Source organism: Protopterus annectens, chromosome 16.part0 (assembly GCF_019279795.1).
Source record: "Protopterus annectens isolate FY-2018-M chromosome 16.part0, PAN1.0, whole genome shotgun sequence".
Taxonomy (NCBI): domain Eukaryota; kingdom Metazoa; phylum Chordata; order Ceratodontiformes; family Protopteridae; genus Protopterus; species Protopterus annectens.
The window spans coordinates 88,589,480-88,614,479 of record NC_056750.1 but is presented as its reverse complement, the minus strand read 5'-3'; positions in this window follow the sequence as shown (position 1 = coordinate 88,614,479).

Sequence of the window (25,000 nt, the reverse complement as noted above, 5' to 3'; positions counted from 1 at the left end):
ATGACTACCTTAGACCTGGATGCCATACCCTTACTTATAAGTTGGGTGACATAGATTGATTTTCTTACTACCCTAGCCACATTATTGGTCAAAGGCCAGCTTATTGCCTACATATGTTCCCAGATCTCTGCCTATCAGGCCAACTCTTAGGGGGTGTCTTATCAATAGAGTAATTAGCCTGGGTGTCATTTTTCCCAAAAGGCACTATAATGCATTTCTTGACATTGAGTTTTAATCCTTGAGTTTGGCACCAGTCATTCATTTGTGTTAGATCCTCTTGTAAAATGTTTGTGTCATGAGGAATCTATGATAACTCTCAATTTGCAGTAATCTGCAGACTTGATCAGCCAAAGGTCTTTAACATTATGCTTTACCTCCAAGACGTAGATGCCAAATAGAAGTGGTCCCAGCATGGAGCTGTGAGGTACCCCACTGGCGACCAGTCTCTTAGTGGAAGTATTGTGACCAGACCTGACTTCCTGGGTCCTGTCTGTGAGCCAGCTGGCAATCTATTTATTTATGTAGGAGTTTATGCCCACTTTGGTGAGTTTGCCAATTATACCCAAGTGGGGTATTGTATAGAACACCTTAGCCGGGTTCAGGTAGGTGGTTTGCACCCCCCCCCATCTATCATATTGTTAGCCCTCACAAAGAAACCAACCAAGTTTAGTATGTATGACCTTCCCTTGACAAAGCCAAACTAGGTTGGATTCAACGTCTGAAGGTTGCTTGTCGTTGATTATTTCCATGATAATTCATTCCACGTCTCTGCATATTAGACTAGTTAGACTAATATGTCTGTAGTTTCTTGGGTCAGTTAATGGCCCACCCTTGTAAAGTGGACTAACCATTGCAGTCCTTCATTCTTGTGGTGCAAAGCCTGTTTTGAGGCTATAGTTGAAAAGTGACTTGAGTGGTATTAGTAGGTCATGTGTGAGAAGGTCTGGGATAGTCCCACATCAGAATATGTGGTCAGTCTCATATAACATAAATTGAGCTCCATCTATGTGTGAGGAGGGCCTGCATACCCCCACATGAATATGTGGTCATTCTCATGTAGCATAAATCTAGGTCCATCCGTCAGAAGATCCTGGATATTCCCACATCATAATAAGTTGTCAGGCTCATACAGCATAAATGTTGATCCATCTGTGTATGTGAAAAGGTCCTGGATACCCCCATGAGAATATGTGGTTAGTCTCATGTAACATAAATTCAGGTCCATCTATGTGTGAGAAGATCCTGGATATCCCCATGTCAAAATATAGCTACATGTGTGATCTGTGTAAAGAACCTTTAGAGGAAAATGCTTCTAACATTTTTTTTCAGTACTGAAACTAAATATCAAATAGGTTATGGCAATTTGATTAATGACAGTTAATGGTGACAGCTATCAACTATGTAGCATTTTACTCCTAATGTACTGCCCATAGCATTTGTATCCTTTAATGAATTTGTAAATGCCAATACCCTAGTCAAATGTTATACATTTGGTCTAATGCGAGATCACTGTAGTTGGAGATGTAATGCCGTCTCTAACATCAATGGATATAAACGGTATGAATCTCATAAATTAGAACAGAACATGTTAATGTATTTTTAGTTAAGAAATCAGCAGTAGTACAAAGCACAGTGAAGACATGGCATCAGTTGTGTTACCTGTGGTATTCTGTTTAGCCCCAGTAGTCTAGCAGCAACGTCAATACTTTCTGGCTCCTTATTTCCAAATATGGCAGCTGTGAAAGTGTGGGTGTCACAGCTATAGTTAGGAATCGGGGTCTTTGAGCCAGACATAAACCAGAATGCACTTTGCACAGAATGGAAAATGTTACCACATGAGTCATATATTTCAAGTCCCAAAGAGATGTTTGGAAAATATGATGGATCATTGTTTACTTCCTCTGTAAAGAGCATTAACACTGCAGCATTTCTGTAAGTGTATATATCAAATCTGAAAAGAATCAGAGACTGAATTTAGAAATTTAAAGGAATCTTATGAAAAGAACAATTAGCATTTTTGCAACTCTTACATCTGATGCACAAAATATTAAATCACTGCTAAGAAAAGAACAAAATAAAGGTGATCCACAAAGTTTGAATCAGGTCTGGTATCTCACCTGTATGACAGATGGTGGCAGGACTAAAAAGAAACAGAGGATTAAAGATTAGTTCAGATGAAATCACTTTAGCTGGCAGATCTAGGCATATCTCTCAAATGTCCAATTTTTTGCAGAATGTCCAGATTTTTTAGTCATATTTTTTGGTCTTGCAGTTTTCTGGCGAATTATTGAGGACTGAAGTCAGAAAATAATAGCAGCTATTTGAGTTTTAGACAGGCATTTCTACTATTAGGAAATGAATGCCATATTTTACATTAGTTGTGTACAGTACAGGTATATTGGTGAGAAGTGCTTCTACTATTAATGTGAATCAGAATTACTGTTATGTTTTTATGCTAGCTGTGCATAGTACGGGTACATTCATTTGAAATGTTTATGATTAGTGAGAACCAGAATGTGTGATACTCTCCTTAATAACAGATGTACATTTATGTCTAATAAGTGAAGTGAAAAAAATGACCTTATTTTAATGCAGGGCTTACCACTATGTCTCATGACCTTTATTGTTTCCTTGGAAGTTTATACAAATCTTTTGATAAGTCTATCATCAGTTGAGTGGTAAAGTGCAGACATAAAATGTTTAATTACATTTTTATTCATATTTCTTTCATTCTTCAGATGTGATATATAGACCATTATCAGTAATAGTTTGCTCAGGCAAGTCATTTCAGTCAACATTGTTGTTAATGCTAGTATGGCCTTTTTAGTTGTCAGCGGTGCTATATAGATCAGTTTTTCATGCTCCCTAGTGATGCCAGGTCACTACATAACACTTCTAACCTAACAAGTGAAATAATCCAAGGTCTCTAACAAGTGCTATAAAATGGATGTTAAGAAAAACAGGAGGAATTCTGCTCAATATGAATATTTGTCCACATGGTTATAGCTACTTCCAAACTGCCATTGATAATCAGACGAGAGATTGCTCATTCAGCAAGCTAAGAAAACAATGGCAATCATTTTTATTTCTCACACTGATGTCACTAAAAGAGTTTTCCTAAACAGCCCCACACAAAAATAACCCATCTCTCCTCATCCAGTTATTTTATCTATGACTGATGCATAGTTTGTTTATCCTACCTTTAAATGTAAGACTGTTAGTACAGTTGCAGAACTAAGAGCAGGAGGAATGCATTGCTACCTGTCTATAGCAGATCCGCTGTACCAGTAGGGATGACAGAGGAGGACTGACTGAATACATGGGCAGGGACACAACATCGTCATTTAGAAGAACAGAGTCAGCAAAGGCTACCACTGCAGTACAAACATCAGTTCTAGTTCCAGAAGTAGGGTCTAATCTGGTTTCTAAACTTCTGCTGTGCTTTTTTAAAGTGTTAGTACACTGTAAACTAGCAGGATGCCATGAATCCACAGGTGCATGTTATTCTGTGAAAAGTGGGCAGAAACCAGAGCCTGAGATGTTGGCATACAGGAAATAAGCCCTAGACACATTCCAAGTGACCTGAGGTCATTTAGTGGCTCAAAGGTGGATGACATTACAGGCAGGGATGGGCATGGGACAACTTGAAGATACAGATGGTGACTCCTGACTGCTCATGTTTATGCCCCCATACAGGAGTCCTGGCTGGTGGGTGGTGGTGCATCATGATGACGGATGGTGACTCCTGACTGCTCATGTTTATGCCCCCATACAGGAGTCCTGGCTGGTGGGTGGTGGTGCATCATGATGACAGATGGTGACGCCTGACTGCTCATGTTTATGCCCCATACAGGAGCCCTGGCTGGTGGGTGGTGGTGCATCATGATGGCGGATGGTGACGCCTGACTGCTCATGTTTATGCCCCCATACAGGAGTCCTGGCTGGTGGGTGGAGGAGCATCATGATGTGAGGGAAGCTGGTGCAAGAGACGCATGGATGTGGCCCCTTAAGTTAGTGATGATAGCACTTGTTAACATATGTACTGGGGACATGCATGCATGCATGGTCAGTGGGCATACGTGGTCTTTGCAGTGATGAAAGTGCTAATACCACCATTGGCAGTTATAATACAAACAAATGACCTCATTGTTGGCCTACCACTAATGGCACAAACTTGTTGATATGTCCTGCATGATGGGCCTTCTGAGCATCTCTTTCTCCAGAAGATCTGGTCAGCACTGTAAAATAAATGGGATCGAGTCCAGTAGGGTGAGACTTGATGGTCAGCAGAGGGGGGACAGCATACAGGGAAAAAAAAAGTATGTGCAAGGAAGAGGCTATTGGACAAAAAAAATGCACCATTAGTTTGTTAATTTCCTAGGTAAGCATTAGTTATTCCTGTCAGTTGAGGGAATGAAGCTGCAATTTAACTGCAATTGCAATAACTATTCTTAGAAGCAGCTTGTTTTTACATTTACCACTATCATAAACCACTTGATATCTATTTTTCAGACTGTTGTAATTGTATGTCACTTCTCCCTGCAAACGTTACACAAATAGCTCAACAGAAATAACTTCAAAACCAAACCCCAAAAAGACCGTTAGGGATTGCACATGATTTGCTATTCCAAGGGGGTACATTTACACATAAACTTTTTCTGAAGTGTTAAATTCAAGAGTGTCTGTCCAACAGACTTGCTGACATTCACAAATCTTTAAATTTCTGTTATGGAATTGTAGGACTCACCTTGTAGATTTTTGTCACAAAGAGAGTGTGGTTATCCAGAACTTCCCTTAGTCTTAATTTCAGCATAGAACAACTACCCACAATTTTCTATCAGAATGTTACTTGTCCCTCATATCACTGATATATATGCTAGATGTTTTATTCCCTAGAAAGTAAGTTTGTACATATTTTCATTTTCCATTAACATATGTTATAATGTAGCTATTTAAAAGAGCTTGCTTACACATCACTGACAGCTGATTCTTCGCTACACCATAATTCAGAAATTCAATGTCATGGTGAGTTTTACTGCAATGTGTTTTGTGTGTGAGCTGGCAATACAATTTTTAAGGATTTCTTGTGACTGAGGAATTTGTTCATGTATGTGTGTGTGTGTGTGTACACACGCACACACACACACACATATATATATATATATATATATATATATATATATATATATATATATATATATGTCACTTGGGAGAGGGGTGCAGAGGGGCTATTCCCCTGCAACAAATATTTTTTTTTGCTTTCTCGTGTTTTTTAGAATTTATTTTTCAGAAAATTGTGAGTAAAAATACTATACTTTGATGACTCCTAGGTGTGCTCTTATTTAACAGTTAAATTATTATTAGTTCATTAAATACATTTGGAAGTTTGTTACGTGAGACCATATCGAAGGCTTTTAATAGGTCTAGAAAGGTAGAGGATACATATCCTACTGTTCTTTCTGTGAAGGTTGACAGTAAATCACATACGTGCTGTGCTAGTACTGTGATATGGTCATTGAGTACTGGTAAATAGTCTGTTAGTATGCAGGTAATCTGTGATTTGTTTGTGAATGGTTCTCTCTAGTATCTTAGAAAGTGGTGCTAAGACAGCGACTGGACAGTAATTAGACAGATCTGTTGATGAGCCTCCTTTGTGAAATGGGATAATGTGAGATGGTTTCCAGATTGTAGGGAGCTGGTATTCTGCTATGGATCTGTTGATAAGAATGGATACTGTATAGGCAATACCCTCAGCAGTTAGCTTTAGGAAATCAGCTGGTAAGCTGTCTGCAGCTAAGGTGGTGGACTTTAGTTTCTTAAGCAGTTTTTTAATTGTTTTGGTTGATACTGGTTGCAGGGAGAAGGTGGTTTTGTTTCTGCCTGGCATAGAATTAGTTGTGTTAGGACAGGGGGGTTGATTATTAGACAGTGCTAAGATAGCCTCAGTAAAGTATTTATTGAACTGAGTAGCAATATTGTCAATATTATTACTAGTAGTGGGGGAGGGGTGTTGACTTTGCCTGGTAGGAGTATATTGTTTATTGTTGACCACAACTTTTGTAGGTTATTAAATATCTTAGTTTGGATATCAAAGTAATAATTTATCTTGTCTTGTTTAATTTGCTTCTTTGCTTTATTTCTAAGTTTCTGGTACGTTGCATTTTGGTTTGGGAATTAGTTTTATACCAGCTTTCTTGGGCCTTGTCTCATGCTTTTAGTAGATACCTAGTTTATTTGGCTAGCCATGGGGCATAGTTAGATTTAACTTGTATAGTCTTGATAGGGTCCTGTGTGTTTAGGATGGCCAGGAAGGTAGTACTAAAATAATCTACTGCTTCTTCTAGGGGAAGTAGTTTAAGTGGTGTCCAGGTGCAACATTTAAGGATGTTTGTGAGGTTGTTGGAATTTAGGTGATTCATGTTTGCTAGTATTTAGTTTGTTTTGTTGTGTTAGTTCGTTGTCTCAGTAGATAGGTTGGGAAATGGTCACTGAGGCTGTCTGGGATACAAACAAAGTTAGAGGAGAGAGCTGGCCTATTTATTAAGATCCAGTACAGAGTGGACTGTATTGGATGAGTTATTGATCCTAGTGGAAGTTTGTATGAGTTGGGTGCAGCCATGGAGAGTGATATATTTGTTGGGATTTTGAGAACTGCAGTCTGACCAGTCTACATTAAAGTCACTCATGATTATTGTTTCTTGAGGTATTGTTTTTGTTGTCGATGCAATATATTTTCTAATGTATAGATATTATACCCTGGTGGCATATAGGTTCCTATTATGTTTGTATGTTTTTATGGTTAATATTAACTTTGGTAAGTATTGCTTCATCATTGTCAAAGTTGGGTGTTTTATGATCCAAGCTTCCTAGGAAAGGATGGCTTTTAAAGAGTAGAGCCACACCTCCACCTATTTCCCTATCTTGTCTTGTATAATATTGGAACCTGGTGGGATGGCTTTTAAAGAGTAGAGCCACACCTCCACCTATTTCCCTATCTTGTCTTGTATAATATTGGAACCTGGTGGGATAATCTCATTATTGGCAATATTAGGTCTTAACCAAGTTTTGGTGATGAGTACAATGTCAGGAGAGTATAGACAGAGGTTGGCGTGCAACTCATGGATTTTGTTGTTGATACTTCTTATATTAATATTTAACAGTAAGATAGCAGTTTTGTTTCTAGGAGGGATAGTTGTTGGCTGGGAGTGGTTGGACTTTTGTGAAGCTGAATAGTTTAGATTGGGGACTGGGTCAGGGTTTGGGTGCATATCTCCACTACAAGTTAGTTTGAATGCTAAATTAACTAGAATTTTTAAGATTTTGACTATGTACTTATTGTATTTCTGAGATACTTTAGGGATGTTTGGGTGGGGGATTAGGGAGTAGTATGTATGATGAAAGGTTGTGATGTTAAGGATAGAGCAGGATATGGAAATGCTGGTAGGTTTTAGTTTTAGTGGGTAGATGTATAAGGTAGAGGGGGATGGGGTGGGTTCTTCAAGTCTGGTGTGATAAGAACAGGTATGTGCAGCTAATGTTAGAAGTAGTAGACTGATTATATGTAAGTATAGTAGGTGCCTATATTGTGGTGGGGGTTGGAAGAGAGCATTTTTTGGTGTGGGTGGAGTTTTGTGGTTAGGCATTCTAGTGAAGTTGATTTAGTCTAGTTTGAATTGTCTGTGCCTGTATTTGCAGAGGGAGGTGGGTTGGGTAATCTAGTTTGCAGTAGTAGGCTGTTTTGATTGGATGGGCTGGCTTGAGGGAGTGGCTAGTTTTGGAATAAATCCAAGGAAACCTGGGAGTGGATGGGAATGGGAATAGAGTAGGGGAGCAGAGTGAGCCTAAGCATAGCAAGGGCAAAATGGAGAGAGTAGGACCAGAAAATGTCTTTGAGTGCAAGCTCAAAAAAAACAATCTGTTGCTGAGGTAAGTGCAGGAGATTAAGTCTGTACCAATATATGCCGAGTTTCAAATTGAGCTTAATATATTTATTACCAATGTCAATGTTAATGTTACATCTATGGAGTTTGTTCTCTCTTTGAGTTATGTAGGCCCATTTACTTAGTTAAATTTTAAAATAAGGAGGGAGTGGGAGCCACTTAGCTTATACTGGTCTCGGTTCTGGTGATGTATGAGCATGTTTAGAGGAAAACTATACAATTTACTTTTAGAATATGCAGTTACACATACAAGTTTAGCTTGTCACTGATATTAGACTGTGGGTGTTGGTCAGTTAAATTGCAACTCGCTTCACTTTACTTTTCAGCCAATATCATGCAGGAAATAGTAGGTACAGCAGATGAATTGATAATATATCATGGTACAGTTGGTACCTTTCACAAGCTACTTTAATAAACAGTATATATATATATATATATATATATATATATATATATATATATATATATATCTATATATATGTCCACAAATAAAATACCCTAGGGAAGCCAAGAACAAATGGATGACCAGATAGGCTGCCTTAATAAAGGTACAGTGGGATGTTGGTGAAGAAGCTGGGCTACTGGTAAAGCCTCGAGAAAGGCTGTGCGTACCCGAGCGCTTGTGGTTGAAGGCTGAGTAAAGTCTTTAGAAAGGCATTGTATACAGGTCGTAGTTCTGGCTGGTCAGGTCACCTGGTGAGAAGAACCGCTAGTGTGGCAGCTAGAAATCAAAGATGAAACACACAGAAAAAACAGGCAGAACAACATAAATGTGGCTCAGCTAAGGAGCTCTGCTCGCCGTGGTAGCAAAAATCAATGTAGTCAAGTTCAGATTCTAGAAGGTCGTACTTTATTGAAGTAAAAAGTACCAGAAGTACAATCACCATCGAAGCGTAGTTCCTTAATGGAAAAAGTGATCCTGAGGATTTCCTTTTATAAGAGTACCTGGGGGTGTGTCAGTGGGGGCCAATCAAGTGTGGAAGAAAAAACCTTTATTGTGATTGGGCACGACAGCTTCACATCACACCTTACAATCTGATAGGTTAGATACCCTGAGCTAGCTCATACGTGGTTAATAGAATCACTCTAAACCTACAATATTGAAGTTCAGAGATTAGCTAAAATTAGCTAAAAAAATGAAGTTAACTAAAAATAGTCTTGCTGGAAATAATCAATCAATGCTGGAAAAAAATCAACCCTTGCTGGTAAAATGCATTGTTAGGCTACACTTTTCAAAATCTTCATCAGGATAGTGGATGACCTAAAAGAGCATAATAAACAAAGCCAAGCATACTAAAGAAATAGCAACAACATGTATGTAAAATAATATGTATGTAAAATAAGAAACAGGCTAGAAAACCAAAAAATAAGAACCAGGCTAGATATCCAAAAAATATGATACAGAAATTAAAAAGAGAAACAAAATAGTGAAAAATTATTAAATAACGGATATCAATAGAAACTAATATACTAAGATGTGGAACTGAATGAGGACTGTTAATTAAAAAAAAAACAATCTTAAAAAGGTACTGATATGTAACCTGAAAAGCTAGAAAGACACGAAAAACACAGTAACACTGAACCATTGTAGAAAACATGAAAGACATGAAAGACAAAAAAACATGAAAGACAAAAAAATATATATATCACACACACACACACACATACACACACACACACACACACACACATATACACATTCACACCAAAAACAGCCATATACATAGAAAATCCATTGTATAACTGGAATAAGGCACCCAGAAGCTTCATATATAGGTTCATAGATTTGTACTAAGCTAACTGCCCTTGTGGGCCATTTCAAGTCTAGCCAATTATCCCATGTGAGAATCAAACCCTGCACCTTGTGTTTGTAAGGTAAACACCTTAACCATTATGCCAACCCCCCCCCCAAAAAAAACATCCACAACTGCCATGTGCGGGGATAGAACCCTTAGCAGAGTTCTATATCACACTACAGCGTGAAGCTGTTGTAGGATGTACCACAGGGATTACTGGAGTACTCCTTCCCCAAAGGTGTATTTCACAGTGAGTGACATCAGCAGGTTTGCGAAAGTAGGGCATTTGAATTGTAGTGAGTGTGGCTAGCCTAAAATGCATTGCTCCCTACACAGGCATAGAAACACGAAGCATCCGCAACTGCCATGTGCGGGAATAGAACCTCTACCAGAGTTCTATATCACACTACAGCATGTAGCTGTTATAGGACGCAGCACAGGGATATGGTCTAATAAGTGCATGGCCTGGTTTCATTGGGGGTTGTATCACTTCTTTGAAGTTCTGTATTTAACTGTTAGCCTAGGGGGTTTCTCTTTGCCTTATAATAGTGTTAGTCACATCTCTGTACATTTATTTTTGCTCTGTATCTGAGCTGTTTGGCTGGCTGTGATCCACCTGCAATCATCTGGATGTACAAGCTGATTTAAGTACACTTTTGTTTGCACTTGCGTTGTTTCAGTGATATTACTGCATTTTATGTATTTGTTTCATTGAATATTGTGGTATTTCTGTCTCTCTGGAGTTAGTTTCCCACCCCCTCTGCCTGTCCTTGTTGTGGTGTTAATCTTGGTTGCTTTGGAATTGCCCACCCCTGCTGTAAATTTGTGTTTGGACACTCCTCCTGGACCCATCTCATTTGATCACTTAACTGAGTACAGTGACATCATTTGGGAAGGACTACCCCCTTGCTTATTTGATTTCAGACACTCCCACCAGTCCCATCTCATCAGCTCTATCTACTGTGTACAGAGAGAGCATTTGGGAAAGACAACCCCCGTAGTCTATTTCTTCCCTCGCCACTAAAAAAAATATTTATATTTTATTCAGCTCTACCTTCTTTATTACCTTAGTTTGCTGTTCTGTGTGCTCTTAAGTGTTCAAATGCTCTTATTCTGCACTTATTACTGTTTGTCAGTAGCCTGATTAAATTTGTCTGCTATTCTAAGTGTCTTAGTTTTGGTTTTAGCACTTCTGCTTCAGGTCAGTTATTTTACATTTAGGGTTTTTGTGGACAAACCCTGCTCTCCATAAGTCTGCCAAGTATTAAAAACTCTATGCTTGGACAATTCCCATCAGTTTCCCCTGCCAGCCTGGTCAACATGGGCATACTGAGACAGTGCAGCAACTGCCTCATGTTCACGGACAATCCCCTTCTCCTAGCACATAGCTCTTCTACTTGCAGAAATGAATCTACATCAGTAAGCTGGAATTCGTGTTCTCTCACACCACAGTCAGTACTCCTGACAAAGAAGAGATTGCCAGCACAAATACCACACTACCCACATCACAGAGTCGCACACCCACCTATGCAGGGGTCCTCAACAACCCCTACCTAAACAACAGAGACCCCTAAAACACACTCACAAACATTCCACACACCACACCAATCACATCACACACAGTAGTCAAAACATCAGTGTTTCACAAACACAGCCCATTAGGCATAACAATAAACCAACACAGCCCATAAGGCACAACATTAAACCAAACATACTAGTCATTGGCGACTCAGTAGTGAGACACACTGATGCCCCCCCTCACCAGGCTCAACAAGGAGAAGGTCACAGTCATCTGTTTGTCAGGTGCCAGAATCTGCCAGATCACGCAACCTCTTAAGTCTGTCCACAACAGGTACAAGTATGACTTTGTCATTGTCCATGTTGATGTGAATGACTTGAGACATACCTCCCCGGACTATATGAAGAGAGACGTGATTGAGCTCTTAGAGTATGTGTCCCAGGCAGGTATGACTCTAGACCTAAGCAGCATCCAACCTTCACCAAGAATGATACCACAGTACCAACAAAAAATGATTGACTTCCAACAATTGACTTAGTTTCTGGTATCTTTCCTAGGGGATCCAGTATCTGCCTGGGATGACATGGTTGACAGGCCTCAATGCTTTGCCAGAGATGGCCTCCACCTGTCACCCATGGGGTTCTGGATCTTGGCCAAGGCTCTTGCCTCCCCCATTCTGCTTTTTTTAGGCATTGTCCCAAAGACAAATATTCCAACATAAAAGATCTGTCAAAAAGCAAATTGAAGGTCATTTTATTATTTATTATTTATTTTACATTTGTTGACAGGGCTAGTCTAGCTGGATATATATCCAGTTTCAGTAGAGGCCCAGGAAGAAAAGCTCCACAAGGATCAAACAAGATTAAAAATATTTTAAATTACAAAATTTTAAGATTAAAAATACATTAACAGTTACAAAACATTAAAGTTCAGTTACAGACACATTAAAGTTCAGTTAAGATAAAATACAGATAAAATACCCCTTCTCTATTTTCACTATTAAGATTTTTTTTTACACTTTGAGAAAGTAATAGAGGGAGATTCCCAGAACAACAAAGTCCTTAGTAAGGAGTAGGAAAAGAGACTAGTTATAGAAGAGTCATTAGTAAGGAATGGGAAAAGAGGCTAGTTATAGAAGAGAAGAAAATCAGGAATGGGAAAAGAGACTAGTTATAGAAGAGTCATTAGTAAGGAGTAGGAAAAGAGACTAGTTATAGAAGAGTTATTAGTAAGGAATGGGAAAAGAGACTAGTTATAGAAGAGTCATTAGTAAGGAATGGGAAAAGAGACTAGTTATAGAAGAGTCATTAGTAAGGAGTAGGAAAAGAGACTAGTTATAGAAGAGTCATTAGTAAGGAGTAGGAAAAGAGACTAGTTATAGAAGAGAATAAAATCAGGAATGGGAAAAGAGACTAGTTATAGAAGAGTCATTAGTAAGGAGTAGGAAAGGAGACTAGTTATAGAAGAGTCATTAGTAAGGAGTAGGAAAAGAGACTAGTTATAGAAGAGAAGAAAATCAGGAATGGGAAAAGAGACTAGTTATAGAAGAGTCATTAGTAAGGAGTAGGAAAAGAGACTAGTTATAGAAGAGTCATTAGTAAGGAATGGGAAAAGAGACTAGTTATAGAAGAGAAGAAAATCAGGAATGGGGGAGAGCAGTAAAGGGGGAGTTACCCCTCTAGCAGAAGCAGGTAGGATGTATGTTAAGTCTACCTTGGGTGTGCTAAGTCCCACTTAGAGGTAGTAACCTTAGAAATGACAATAATGTAAGGTGGAATAGCTTAGGAAAAATTACATGATGATGAAAACAGGAGGAGAAAGTATTAGTCAGGGTTGGTACAGGGACAGAGCCAGTGGCAAGTAAGATAAAATTTAAGTTTCTTTTTGAAAAGTAAAGTAGAGGAGATACAAGTGAGGTCACCAGGCAGTAGATTCCAGCTTTTACTCACAGTATTAGAGAAAAGGGAAACTCCTGCTTTATTATTGGGTTTATGTGTGGATACTAGTAGTTTAATAGCTGAGCGTAGATTGGAAAGATTTTTGTATGGACTGATAAGATTTGTAAGAATTGGTGTTTTCTCTGGATAATAAAGGATTTTATGGGAAATAATTAGTTGCTGAAATAAGAACTGATTGTGTAGTTCCAGCCAACTGAGCTGGTTTAAATCTAGGCAGTGGTGGGTTCTAAATGGGGAGCCGGTAACAAATCTGGCTATACTGTTGTAGGAGATTGACAGCTTGTTGAGGTTAGTTTTTGATAAGATTTGTGTATATAGGAGAGGCATAGAAGAGAGTGGAGATGAGGTAGGTGTGGGCAATAGCAGTTCTGGCTGTAGGAGTGAGGAAGGGCTTAATTTTGTAGAGGGAGCCTAGCTTTCGGTTTACCAATTTTATTGTGGTATTGATATGAGTATCATAGTTAAGGCTGTGGTCAATAGTAACCCCTAAGAGTTTGGTTGTTGTGTCTGGAGATATGACTGTGCCGTTTTTGGATTTTATAGAGACGTGAAATGGGGTGGACTTTTGTGTAGGGTAAATAGCAGTAATTTAGTCTTTTTAGGGTTGAGGAGGAGACAGCGCTGTACAAAACAATCTTCTACAAGCTCAAAGACACTTTGGATGAGGCCCTGGAGTTCAGATGGAGTTGTAGCTGAGGAGATTAAAGTGGAATCATCAGCATATTGAATGGTTACAGCTTGGGGAATAGTAATAGCTAGAGTGTTGATAAAGATGGAGAATAGAAGAGGGCCTAAGATGGATCCTTGGGGTACACCAAGGGAGACAGGAAGAGGGGTGGATCGAGTGTTTTCCCAGAGCACTGCCTGTTGCCTATTATCTAAGTAGGACTTGAACCACTGTAGTGCTTGAGTGTCAAGTGCGAGGGATTTCAGAAGATTCAAAAGTATTTGATGATTAACCATGTCAAACGCTTTTGAAAGATCAATGAAGATAGCAGAGGACAGGATATTATTGTTACAGTTTTTGTTGATGTGGTCAGTAAATGAAAGGAGGGCAGTAGTAGTGCTATGGAAGGGTCGAAAGCCATGCTGAGGCCTAGCTAATAGGCCATTTCAGAGAAGGTGGTCAAGTAGTTGGCGGTGGATGCATTTTTCCATGATTTTAGCTAAGGGAGAGAGTAGGGCAATTGGACAAAAGTTGGAAAGTTCTGTAGAGTTCCCATCCTTATGAAGGGGGATAATATGTGAGATACTCCAGATGGTTGGGATGGTACATTTTTTTATGGTTCTGGTAATTAGGATTGAGATAGGGTAAGCAATAACTCTGGCTGCAATTTGAAGATACTTAGCAGATAGTAGGTCTGCTGAGGGGGTAGAGGTTTTGAATTTTTGTATTAGGGTACAGATGAGGGAAGTAGGGACAGGTTGGAGTTGTAAAGTGGGTGGAGAGGTAAAGGAGGAGGGGCGCGGATTCATGGATACAGGAGGTAGTGGGCTGGCAAGAGACTGGATAGCTTCAGTAAAGAAGTTGTTGAAGGAGTCAGCAATTTGATTGGGAGTGACTTGGGTTATTCCAGACGGGGTGGGTGTCTAAGTGCAGCCTGGATGAAGGACTTGATTGATCCCTGACCAGAATTTCTGTGGGCTTTGTTGGTTAGTTTGCTGGAGTTGAAAGAAGAAGTGTTTTTGTCTAATAGAATAGATGCTTTAGTAGAGTTTCTAAGTTGTTTAAATTTTATGTGATCAGATGGGTCCTTTGAAGAATGCCATCTAGACCAAAATTTGTTTCTCAGCAAAATCTTTTGTTTGGTTTCTTTTGTAAGCCATGGTGCAGTTTTGGTCCGATTCCTAAGGGTACAGGAAGGGGCATGGAAGTTGAGGATTTCACGGAACTTAGAAATGAAGTAAGCCACTGCTTTCTCTATTTGGAGGTGTTTCAAGGGTGACCAGTTTCATAGGCTCAGCTCATTTTGGAAACGTTCAGGGTTAAAGTGTTTATCGGAGTGAGAAGCTCTGTAGGTTATAGGACAGGATGTATTGGTCTTATGTTGAATTAAATAAGTTAAAGAGTGATCACTCATGTCATCGGAGAGGATGCCTACCATGTAGACTGGAGACTGAGTATTTATAAGGATCCAATCAAGGATTGATTCTTTGTTGGTGGGTTTATGGATTCGAGTGGGTGAGGTGACAATTTGAGAGAAGCCATGAAGGTTTATGTGGTTAGAAGGGTTATCATTATTACAGGTATCCCAGTCAATACTAAAGTCACCTAGGACAATGGATTCTTGAGGATAGTTAGTGGACAGCCAGCTGAGGATATTTTCAAGGGAGTTGATATTACCTGGCGGAAGATATGAGCATAAAATATAGATGGACCTACAAGTGTTTAGTTGTAGCTTGGTGAAAAGAATTTCAGAATTGGTATTAGCTGGAGGACAAGTGTCTAGAAGTGTAAGCTGGAGCCCTGTTTTATATATTAAGACCACGCCCCCTGCCTTCTTGTTAGGGTGATCAATTCTTAAAATACTATATCCTGGAGGAGTGATTTCGTAATCCTGGGTAGATGGTTTTAGCCATGTCTCAGTTAAACATAAAATGTCAGAGTTGTGTACCTCAGGTAGGGCATGAAGGTGAGTTATTATATTGTTAATACTACGTATATTTAAGTGACCTAATAAGAGGGAGCTAGGAGGCTTTGTAGGGTTGTGCATGGAAGCTCATGCTGCTCAATGATAGGAGCCTTAACTTGAAAATGCACTCACTGGAGGCTCTACTCACACTGGAAGATGCTGATGTCTGTGCAGTCACGGAAACTTGGTTCAGGCCTGTGGAAAGCACCCCTGCCTTATCAGGCTATACCTCATTCCACACTTTCTGACCCCAAAATGAGGTCAGAAAGACTAAGGGTAGTGGAGTCTCTATCTTCATTAAGAAGAGGCACACCTCCAGACTGGTTTACCAGCATGACGCACTGCAATTACTCCATGTGCAGCTGACAGTTGGCAAGACACCCATCCAAGTTATAGCGAGCTATAGACCCCCCCCTCCTTGACTCAGGACACCCACTCCTCCTACCTGGACCAAATTGACTCCATTAAAGGTACCGCATAACACCCTGATCCTTGGTGACTTCAACTACTCCACCATAGACTGGGTGAACTATTCCTGCAACAATGCACTCAGACAACGATTCCTTGACTTCATTAATTCTAATGCTCTACACCAGCTGGTCTTACCCCCCACAAGGGGAGCTAATATACTGGACCTGGTTCTCACCAACATGGGCGACCGCTGCACCACTCCCATAGTTTGTCCTTCCCTCGTGAGATCAGCTCATCGGTCTGTCTCGAAGGTTCTATCCCACCCAACTCCTCCTCAGCCATAACTAGGCTAAAATACTTCTCAAAAGCTGACTACAACCTCCTAAGGGAAGGTATCAGCAGGTTCACACCACCACCACCCTCAGAGGATGTGGACAACTATGCTGAACAGTACACCAGTGCAGTACAAAATCACGTGTACAAATGCATGGACTCAGCCATATTCAACTGAACTAAAACCTCCTCCTTGAGGAAACACAAACCTGTCTGGTGGACATCCTCTATCAACAGGCTTTACAACAAAAGGAAAAAAACTGTTGTCCAAGGGTAAAAAGGAACAAATTCCAAATTGGAAAAAACTCCCTCCTCTACCTCAACAAGCAAATTAGACCACTAGTGAAAACCTCCAAAGCCAATTATGAGTTGAAACTAGCCTCCAAAACAAAGGGAAACCAGAAGTCCTTCTTCAGTTATGTTAGGAACCTCCATGGCAAAGCCCAAGTCTGTTCCAAATTAGTACTTAATGGTGCCACTTACACTAATCCTGCTGACTTAGCTGACCTGCTAGCTGATAGGTTTAGTGTAAACATCACCACCTTATTGCCCCACCAAATGCCTAGTCGACATCCCCAATAATTGTCCCACACCTCAAATTTCCATAGCTGAAATGTTAAAAGCCCTATCCAAGGCAAAGAACACAGCTTCCATGGGACCTGATAGTATCCCAGCATGTATTCCGAACCATCTCTATCAAGAACTGGCTTTGCCATTGAGTACCCTATTCAATCACAGCTTAAGTCCAGGTTTCATTCCAGCAGAGCGGAGAGCTGCCATTATCATTCCCTTGCACAAAGGTGGTGCCACTACTGACCCTGGAAACTATCGTCCCATTAGCTTGACAAGCCTGATCTGTAAAGCCATGGAGCATATTATTATGGATCTCATAAACAAGTATAGAGGCAATCTCCAAGTCAGTACATACAGCTTACCTTCACCTGGCCAAGGCCTTTGACATAATCCCCCACTCAGGCATCATCAAAAAGCTAACACAACTTGGTGTTAATCCCTATCTCATCAGATAGGTGGCCCACTGGCTCAAAGATAAGACCCACAAGGTCAAAATAGGGGGGGTCTATATCAGATGAGTGAACAATCAAAATGTTGAGTACAACATACTCGACACACTTTGATTGAACGTTCATTTAATCGGAACCTCCAAATGTCGAAAAGTGGAGTTCCGAAAAGTTTTAGTTGGCCATGGTAGTGAATGTAGCATGTGACGTAAAGATGCTACACTATCCGGAATGGCTAGGTAAGCAAATTATTTACTCGTCACTTTGTGATTACTGGAAAATTGCCCTTTCCCCAATGTAGAGCGATCTCAGAGTTGGTATATTCAATTGGGGGGGGCACAGCCGCCAATGTCAGGGGTTGTGGGGGGGTGAAGCCCCCCCACTTTGTTTTAAAAGTAGAAGAGTTTGTGTAGGTTTTTAAGTGTTTGAATGATGTGAGCATGTAGGGTTTGTATGTACTGGTTGTATGTGTGTGTGTTGTATGTTAGTATAGGGAAGGTGTGGGACAAACAAAATGGTTTGATTTAGTGGTTTTCGGGGTTTTAAGGTTTCGATTAGGTGACCATTTGATCAAAGTGTGTCGAGCATGTTGTACTCGACATTTTGATAATTTGTTCATCTAATATAGACCCAAAATAGGTACCACCACCACCAACAGCAGACCTGTCACTAGTGGTGTTCCCAAGGAATCTGTCCTGGGACATCTACTATTTGGCATCTTCATCTCAGAGGTCCAGGCAAAGACAAAGGGCCTGTGGCTGACCAAGTTTGTGAATGACTGTAAGTTGGGTGCTGTCATTGACTCCACAAATGATGTTAACATACTGCAAGAGAGTCTCACAGCTACAAATAACTGCTGCCAAAGTCATGGCCTTTGGTTAAATGCAAAAAAATGTATTATCATACCATTCAGCAAAAACATGGCCCCTACTGAATACCACATCAACGGCAACCCCCTAACCATACATCCTGTCATGAGAGACATGGGTACTCAGGTTGACAACAATCTCACATTCCACCACTATGTGCTGGCAGTGGTCAGAAAAGCCGTTTAATTGGTTCATCTCATAAGTAAAGGGATTGCATCCAGAAAAAAGGAGGTTATTACCTCTCTGTACTCCTCCCTCATTAGACCTAAATCTGAGTATAACACTGCATTTGGTATGTACCTCTCCAAACACCTGCACCAACTGGAAAGGCCACAGAAATACTTCACAAAGAGAATCCATGGCCTCCAACACCTGTCTTATGCGGACAGGCTCAAATCACTATCACTCTACTTGGTATCATACAGATTGCTCAGAGGTGATCTATGCATTGCCTACAAGGCAATCTCAGACCCTGCCCTACTAGAGATGCTTCATATCTGTAAGTATAACTCCTCATGCATTACCTGCTCAATAAGCCTAGATCTAATATGCAACATCAACAAAACCTGCTGGAGAGACAGGTTTGTCTAACAGATGCTGCTCCATCTCTGGAATAAACTTCCCATAGACGTCAAACAGAGCACCTCACTGACTGTCTTCATGCTCAACTTTGATGAATGGATGGGAAACCACAAATTTGTCCCAGGGCTTCCACCTTTGTCCCTCATTGACAGGGATGACAAGTGCTGACTGAGGTTTTGTTTTTGGGTCCCTATCATAAGATCGAAGTTTTAAAACTTTGAATCAGTAAAGGGCGAACCCTAATTATTTAACTTTTAAAACTTTAAAGCTTATAAAGGAGATTGCCATAAAGCACGGAAAGGGAATATTTCCCTTTTTCTGCACTGTAGTGCAATCTCGGAGTTGGTATATTTAAGTAGCAGGGGGTGTGGGGTGCAGGGGGGCTTGACCCCCCCCCCCGCTTAGAGCATTTTTTTTTACGATTTTATTTTATTTTCGAAGTTCCAAGACTTCGATCATTAATTTTGACCTTTAATGATTTGAAGTTTTGGAACTTTGATCATATGATATAGACCCTTTTTTGGGATAAACTCTTGGCTAGACTTGTAAGGGCCCTAGGGCCATTAGCTGATTAACCTCCTATGATCCTATGATGATTCTATGACTCTAAAATTAAAGGCACTCAGTGCAACTGCCTCATGCCTCTTGCCTTGTGATGTATCAGGTATGTGATCTTGCCACACCATAAACCACAAATTTTAGATCGCTAATCTTTAATATTTGTTCTGGTAACCATGTTGTGCCAAAGGAAACAGCAAACATGCATTATAAGTATGGATAAGTATTTGAATTTATTATAAAATATATAAAATAATATGTTGGAGTGAAATATCCACAACAGAAGTGATTGTGATGTCAAGCTGCTATTAATATGTACTGTACTTCTGGAAGTACCATCAGTTTGTATGTCAGAAATCATCACTGAAATGAGTAGAACATGCATATTTATGTCAGCTCAAATTAATAGGTAAAGCATTAAGGAAGATACTTATAAAATAATCAGATTTAGAGAGAGAGCAAAGAAATAAAAATGTGGTTAATTAAAATTTGTGGTAGGCTGCAAAATTTGATCTATAAATGAGGAGGGTTAGTTAATGTAGACAAGATAATCATTTTGTTAAGCAGTCTGTAGGATGTACTCATACCTCTAAATAGTCACTGATAAGCAGAATGGTCTATTCGCCTCATATTTTTGCCATGTTCCTTGCAAACATTTTGATTAGTGAATCACTGAGAATTGCAATCAGTGATGTCAGTCATTAAACCATAGTGGGGGGCAGGTAACTTACAAAGAGTTTAAACCATAGTGGGGGAAGGTAACTTACATAGGCTTTAAACCATAGTGGGGGGCTGGTAACTTACATAGGTTTTAAACCATAGTAGTGGATAGATAATGTACATAGAGTTTAAACCATAGTGGGGGGCAGGTAAGTTACATAGGATTTAAACCACAGTGGGGGCATGTAACTTACATAGGGTTTAAACCATAGTGGGGGGCAAATAATTTACATAGGGTTTAAACCATAGTGGTGGGCATGTAGCTTACATAGGGTTTAAACCATAGTGGGGGCAGGTAATATACATAGGGTTTAAACCATAGTGGTGGACAGGTAACTTACATAGGGTTTAAACCATAGTGGGGGCAGGTAACTTACATAGGGTTTAAACCATAGTGGGGGCAGGTGACATACATAGGGTTTAAACCATAGTGGGGGCAGGTGACATACATAGGGTTTAAACCATAGTGGTGGGCATGTAACTTACATAGGGTTTAAACCATAGTGGGGCTCAGGTGACATACATAGGGTTTAAACCATAGTGGGGGCAGGTAACATACATAGGGTTTAAACCATAGTGGGGGCAGGTAACATACATAGGGTTTAAACCATAGTGGTAGGTATGTATCTAGTTGTTGTCACAAGCTTTACTCTGCCTGCTGCTTATATTTGTAATCTACAAGGGACTTCTGCTTGTATAAGCCTGTCCCAATTACAAAAGACCTGCTCTTGGTATAAGTGATGTACACCACTGTAAGACTTAACTATAAAGCAGACTCACTGACCTTACTGCAGTGCAGGAAAAGAAAAACATTTCTTGTGCCCATTGAATTCTCATGTATTAAAACTACCACATGAATGCATATATCTAAATATTAAGATACTTGTAAATTCTCATATTATAAAGATTAAAACCAAAAGCAATAAAACTATAAAAAAACTTGTTAAAATTCATAAATATATGGAATGACCTGGATAAGACAAAATAAAATTGGATAATGTTAACCCAAATGAAATATAGTGAAGCCCTCTTGTGGTCATAAAAATTATTACCACAAAACAATATTTTTACAGTTTTGCAGCTCTTAATTTAAGTAATGGTAATATAGATATATTGTCGTTAAGCTTAACTTAACAATATTTTTACAGTTTTGCAGCTCTTAATTTAAGTAATGGTAATATAGATATATTGTTTTGCGTGTTCCTACTACACGCACGCCAGCTTTAGAAACACTTGAATGGCTGTGTTTAAAACCTAATGTTGTGTTTGAAGGCATTGAAAATAACAGACATTGTGTGCTTGATGGGACTTACAAGCAAAATTAGTTCAGTTAAACAACTTAATGTATAAATACAGATCTATATCTATTGAAAATGAATATTTAAAGGAATGTGTTGCTAAAGATATTGTACCAAAAGGTTTAAGGGTATTCAAGTTTCCAAACAATGTTGTGTATGGTACTAGTTATTACAAAGAATTAGGAGATATTTTCAACAAATGTGGATTAGAAATTCTTAGAGTCATGATAAAGGAAAATGTCAAAATACAGGAAAGTATTGAGAAAGATATAGAGATGTTAGATCAGTACATTAAAAATGATTTAATTTTTGGGATTAATGAAGAGAAAATTAAATATTATGACATTAGAAAACATGTTGAATAAAAATGTAATGACCTGATTCAAAGGAAGGTCAAAAAATTAGAAAGAGATATTAATGATTATAAATTACATACAAGTTACCCTAAACCACGGGGGCTGAACAAATTTTATGGTAATGGTTTTAATGATGAAAGTGAAATGAACATTATGGAGACCGACCTGGATAGATATGATGTAGAAAATGAACAATCTAGAGAAAATGAGCAAGAATACGATGAAAATTTTCCGCCCTTACGTAGGTCCGAAAGATTGCTTAATAAGCGTGGATTACAGAATGAGAATTTTCAGTGGAGGGGAGGAAGAAGGGGGAGGGGGAGATACCAATAAACCCCCCACCGGACCTCCCAGAGATTTTACAAGTGCTTCCAACTGACGTTCTTTCATCTGACATCCTTTTTGATAAACATTGTTACACTTGGAACAACTTCAGCATATATAATTTCAGTAATATCAAAATTGAGAAAGAACACTTTGGCCTATTCTCTAAGGGTTTGAAATTCATTCCAGACAACAAGGGTAATGTGGCTAAAAGTTTATTAGATATTAAGTTATTCCTGAGAAAAGTGAATCTTAAAGTGACATTGCCCAATATAAACAGGGATGATGGTGAAGTAGTCCGTAAAAAAAGTGTGTACAACCCCCCTTTACACCCCCAGATTAAGAACCTAGAGAAAGTAATTGAAAATGAAGTGAGAACCACTGATATTAGAGCTGTAAGGTTCAATAATATGACTACAAAAAAAAAGGAATTGTTATATGATATTAGGAACAATAGAAATGTGAGAGTGATGAAACCGGATAAGGGGGGTGGCATAGTTTTCATGGACTATATTGTTTATGATAGTAAAATGTACAATTTATTATGGGATGAAGATAAATACAGTACAGTTTCTAAGAATGAAATCAACATAGCTTACAGTAGGATTGATGTAGCATTGTATGATATGCTAAATGAGGGATTAATAAGTCCTGCTTGTTATAGATTCCTGAAAGTGGATAAACCCAAAATACCCACCATTTTCGGAATACCGAAAATACACAAAAACAAAGATGATCCCCCTTTGCATCCCATTGTTTCTGCTGATGGTTCCAAGACTGAAACATTGGCAAAATACGTAGATGTTAAATTAAAACCCCTATGGACAGGGAGATCCAACATCTTGAAAGACTCTTGGGACTTGTTAAAGGATCTTAATTCTTGTGTTTGGGACAAGGATATCCTGTTTCTCACTATTGACATTGTCGATTTGTTTTCTTCCATCCCATATGAAGAGGGCAAAATCATTATGGAAGATATAGTTTTTGGACATGAAGAAATCAACAGGAATGATAAATTAGCCTGTTTATGGCTTCTAGATTTGGTGCTGAAGAATAATTATATATACTTTAAAGGAGAGTTTTATCAGCAAATAAAAGGTGTTGCTATGGGGGCAGCTTGTGCCCCCACTTATGCCAATCTCATCCTAGCTCATTGGGAGGAGAAATATGTCACCAATTCCCAATACAAGAACTGTTGGATGTTATATAGGAGGTTTTTGGATGACATAGTAATACTTTGGACAGCAGGAAGAGACAGACTTGATGAGTTTTTAATTTACATTAACAGCACCACTAGCTTCTTGAGATTTACACACAATGTTTCTGAAGTTTGCCTAGCATATTTAGATGTAGAGTTTTACAAAGGAGAAATGCAATATAACACTAAAGTTCATCGTAAGCCAATGTATTGTAACTCTTTTTTGCATTTCCAGAGTGCGCACCCCAAACATTGCAAAAAAAGTATTGTTAAAGGACAGTTCGTCAGGGGTAGTCGCATGACTAGTTCGGATTCAGATTTTCAGAAGGAATGTGAATTCTTAGAGAGAATGTTTGAAGAGAGGGGACACCCTAAAGAATTTATAGAACAAATAAAAAGAGAAGTTGAAGAGGGAAGAAGAGAGAGTTTCGCACCTATTTACAAGGTAGGATTTTTCAACAACAATAATACTTCTAATATGAATAAAGTGACGGATTCAAGGGATGGGAACATCAATGAAGGTTTTGATTTTTCCCAGACTTTAACACTTGAATATAATATGATTAATGCTGGAATTAGCAAAATTTTCTTCAGAGAATGGGATAAATTTGTATCTCTAACTGATATAGAAGGAGTTAGCAACATTCCTAGAAAAGTGACTTACAGAAATGCTAGGAATTTGGGAAACATACTTGAAAACAACAAATTTCAAAATAGTCATAAAATTGTTAGAAAAGGTACCTACAAATGTGGGCATTGTAGGCAATGCTGTTATGTTATGAACAGTGACAGCTATTTTATAGCTAGTAGAAACAAAATGATTAATAGTCAGGAACACTTCAATTGTGACACTAAAGGGATAGTGTACCTAGCATTGTGTGAAAAATGTGGTGCTTTTTATATAGGGAAATCTGAAAGAGCTTTGAGAAAAAGAATCTATGAACACATTTATGAAATATCTGTCAAAAAGGAGAGCAATGCCCTATACAAGCATAGTAAAGTATGTAAAAATTATAAATTCAAGTTCTTGGTTATAGAAAGTATTTCAAAGGATGTTAGGGGAGGCCCATGGGAGACTAGAATCGAATATAGGGAGCTGTGGTGGCAAGTTGCCCTTAACGCTGATAAATTCCTGGGGCTTAACGACAATATATCTATATTACCATTACTTAAATTAAGAGCTGCAAAACTGTAAAAAATATTGTTTTGCGGTAATAATTTTTATGACCACAAGAGGGCTTCACTATATTTCATTTGGGTTAACATTATCCTATTTGATTTTGTCTTATCCAGGTCATTCCATATATTTATGAATTTTAACAAGTTTTTTTATAAAGTTTTATTGCTTTTGGTTTTAATCTTTATAATATGAGAATTTACAAGTATCTTAATATTTAGATATATGCATTCATGTGGTAGTTTTAATACATGAGAATTCAATCCATTTTTCTGCAGCAGCACTTTATCATTATAAAATCATTATAAC